The 4080-nt window shown below is 35.6% G+C and overlaps 1 long non-coding RNA gene across 1 annotated transcript; it reads left to right on the top strand.

The window, feature by feature from the left end:
• The first annotated feature begins 828 nt into the window (after positions 1-828).
• Positions 829-3009, top strand: LOC128284066 (uncharacterized). Its single transcript, XR_008274384.1, has 2 exons — positions 829-958; positions 2801-3009. It is a non-coding gene; the product is annotated as an uncharacterized LOC128284066 (long non-coding RNA).
• The last annotated feature ends 1071 nt before the right edge of the window (positions 3010-4080 follow it).

Raw genomic sequence — 4080 nt, 5'->3', positions numbered from 1 at the left:
TCTCACGAACTCGGACTCAACTCAACGAGCTTGGACATTCACATCCATAGGTGAACTCAGACTCAACTCAACGAGTTCGGATGCTCAACCATCCTAGTGACATGTCACTTGTATCCTAATCTATTCCTAAGGTTCAAACGGGATTTTTTTTCCTCGATCTCACATTTGCCGTCTTCCATGGAATATCGGAACTGATACTCGGTAGCAATTCATATTTATCAAGTAGTAAACATAATTTGCATATTACTCAACATTAACCACAAAGCATAATATTTCATGATTAAAAATCAGCATATCATATAATTAACATTAATAACTTAAAAATAACATTTATGCTACATTATTTACACATGAACTTACCTTGGTACCAAAATATAAAGATTTTGCAATTTAGTCCTGTAACGCCCCAATTTTCGGGAATTCTGTGAATGTTGGCAAAATTTCATGCTTTGATTTTGTCATTTGTGAGTGAAATTATGAAATAGGACCTATGTGAAAATGTTTGAAAATGCTATAGGCTAAATTGAAGTGGCCAAATAAATAGGAGTGCAAAATAGGAGGATTTGCATGACAAACCTCCCATTTTACATGAAGTGGCTAGCCATCATGTTGTTGTAGACAATATGAGCACTTGATATCCATAATTTATGGTACAAATTGATACAAATTGATAATGGGTTAGGTAAATGTTCCATAATAATGGATTAGGTAAATATTCCATGATAATGGGTTAGGTAAATGTTCCATGATAATGGTTTAGGTAAATGTTCCATGATGGGAATTTTATGTCTTTTGTATTAAAGAATTAAATGGATGAAATATGAAATTTTATTAAAAGAAAAAGGGGTGAAAAGAATAAAGTTTTGTCCATCTTTGTTCATCATAGCCTAAAGTTAGAGAAGAGAAAGGAGAGGAGAAAGCTCTTGAATGTTCGGTCACTTGGGGAAGAAAATTGAAGGTAAGTTCATGGTAGTTTGCTTCTATCTTGATGTTCATGAGTTCTTCTTGATTCTACCTTAACTCTTGAAGCATATTTTGGTTTTTAGTTGTGCTGTGAGCATTTGGTCATGAATTAAAATGAAGGAAATGGTTGTTGTTTCATGTTCTTTTGATGAAAAATGGAAGATAGGTGAAGTTGAGCCAAACAAATGAGCATGCATGTGCCTTAGATGCTAAGGGGAAAAATCGGCTAACATGTTGTGCTTTAAAATGATGAAATGGAGACTATACTTAAGTAAACTCATAGATATGTGATGATTGATTGGTGATATACATGTTTAAATAACATGCATGCAAGTTATGTGTGAAAGAGTGAATTTGGTAATAAATCTGCTTGGGACAGCAGCAATAACGTGACTTTGGAAAATCACCATAAATTGTGGGAGATGAATTAGAAGCTGAATAAATTACGTAATTAAAGCTTGTTGAGTCTAGTTTCAAATGAAATAAACGAGAACATATTTTGAATTCTGTACAATGAGAAATTTGATTCGTAATGAAGAGTGGTCAGATTAGTCAAATAGTGAAACATGGGAAACTTTAAGAAAAATTTGGTATTGATTGGCCATACCAAAAATTCTGAAAATTTTATGGATAGAAGATATATGAGTCTATTTTCAGGGAAAATTAACGGCACTTGATTTGGAGTTTCGTAGCTCTAGTTATAAATAATTTAGTGACTGTTGCTCAGGAAGACAGCTTGCAGTGAAATTATGATTATGTGGTAAACATTGACAAAAATTTGTTAATGAGTTGCTTATTGTATTCTTATAAGCTTACTATGATCTGTAGGTGTGGTTGGCCGAATATTGTAAGGGGTTAATACGTAGTTCGTATTTGAATAGTTAGATTAATGTGTTAGTAATCTAATTGTAGGCAGTTTGTGTGTGGATCTCGTCAGCATATCGTTGCAAATAGGTGTGTAACTAACACCCTCTTTCTTAGTCTGGATCGGCAAAAGTCGAAAAGTCGAAATGCCGAAAACCGGTATTTTGTAGATTTGCGAGTGTGCGAATTCTTGTGAGGTAAATCGATTAATGTTTTTGGTAAACTACAAAATTTGGACTGCAAAGTGCATGATTTCTGTGCCCTCGATATTTTTGGGCTTAATGGGCCAAAAATTGGAATGATGGGCCAATCTGCCCAATTCGGTAAGAACACTCGATGACGTGATTCGTTAGTACGTGAAAAGTAGGAATATGCATGAAAAACCCTAAAATAGATAAATTACTGAAATACCTTTAAAAGTAGAAAATTTACAGTTTTACCCTTAGTAGATAAATTACCAAATACCCCTAGGGTTAAATTGACCTAAATGCATGTTTGATTGTTGTTATTTATCGCATGCCATGTTATTATTATCGATGCATGGGATTGGGATATTGACGGAGGAAGTACTGAAAGTGGCTTGTCCACGATCGGAGGCTTTGCCTCAATTTATTGATAAGCGAGCAAAGCAAGGTGCAAGCGTGGAGTGTTGGGCTGGGTGGGTTGAGCTATTCCCCACATGGAGTGTATGGCTGGTACGGGTGGAGTGTAGTGGTTGGTGGGTTGAGTAGTCTCCCCAAATGGGCTTGCATATGTTATTGATGTTGCATGTATTTTGAAATGGGCCTATGGGCCATATTGTTATCTAAATAAGGGGCTAAGGCCCAGTTTATTGTAATCTGAAAAGGGCTCTGTACCACTGTTACCTGAATGGGCTTAGGCCCAATAGGCTTGAGCTGACTTGGGCTTTGAATGGGTTTTCCTTACACACTGAGTTTCCCCAAACTCACCCATTTTATTTTCATCCACGCAGGAAATCCCCAACCATAGTGGGCTTGGAGCTGTGAGGGAATTCGGATTGGCCACCCGTTCTGAAAGTTTTTGGTTTTCTTCTAGTGAACTGGACATCCTATTATTTACGTTGAGGTTTGGGTTTTTAAATGTAATAAGGCCGCTTAATTATTTTTGATGGTTTTTATATGTTTTATTAAGATAGGTAACATTTAAATTTAACTGTTGAAATTGGATAGCTTTACTAGCGTTTTCAAAAAGCAAGAATCGATTTCAAAACAACACGAAAATCAACAAAGCTCCATAATGAAGATGTTTTCCAAAATTAATCTTTTTTCCTAAAATGGACTTAATCAAATTGGTTGCTTGAAAATATACATGACGTTAAGGTGTGGCAATGGCGGTGTGCATGTCTAGGATTGGATCCGAAGGGAGCATGGTACTTAAGTAGTCCGATGGACTCACCTCCTCTTTTTTCGGCTTCCTACCTGGTGCACAACTTCCATTCACCTTAACCCTTAATGAATTAATCTTTTGAACATCAAGTACGATTTTCTAGACTTAGAATGGAAAATTTTTTTAACGTTTTTGATGTGGCATGGCGGATTCGGCCATAACTTCTGGGTCGGGTTTGGGGTGCTACAAGTCCACAATCTTTTCTTTTCCTCGATCACGACTTGAATCTCGTTTTTTGTAACACCCCTATCCTGTAACCGTCGCCAGAATAGGATGAGGCGTTACCAAAAATTAGGAATAAGATCGGAAGAATAAAATTTTAAACTCCCTTCTTTAATGTTGTTTTTTTTTTTTTTGAAATAACGAACATTCATTTAGATAAGTACTAAACACAGCCAGGGATAAAATCTAAACTTCTATAAGTAAACGTCCAACAGATGCCATTTTCGTATGGCTTATATACAATAGTCATAATATCATTCTCTGTATTGTCTATCCTATACATGCCATAAGCTAAGTCTAATTACATAGTTGCATAATGGTAGATAGTGTGACGAAGTCTGATGATCCCAGTGGTAGTCGAATCCACAACCTATAACCAAAACATGATTGAACAGAGTAAGCTTTTGCGAGCTTAGTAAGTTTTAAGCAAAACAAAGTGTTCTCATTCACTATCATTGGTCATTCATTTCAACTGTTCGATGAAGTTAATCTAGAGCTTCATCTCGAACCATAATATCAATAGACTAATTACTTGGTGTCTTATATATATATATATATATATATATACCTTGAATAATAGTGACCTAGATGGTGAATATTTCCAAAGCACATTCTTCGTCAATT

Source organism: Gossypium arboreum, chromosome 1, assembly GCF_025698485.1.
Source record: "Gossypium arboreum isolate Shixiya-1 chromosome 1, ASM2569848v2, whole genome shotgun sequence".
Taxonomy (NCBI): Eukaryota; Viridiplantae; Streptophyta; class Magnoliopsida; order Malvales; family Malvaceae; genus Gossypium; species Gossypium arboreum.
Note: the sequence above shows the minus strand (reverse complement) of the source record. Positions and strands in the feature narration are given on the sequence as shown.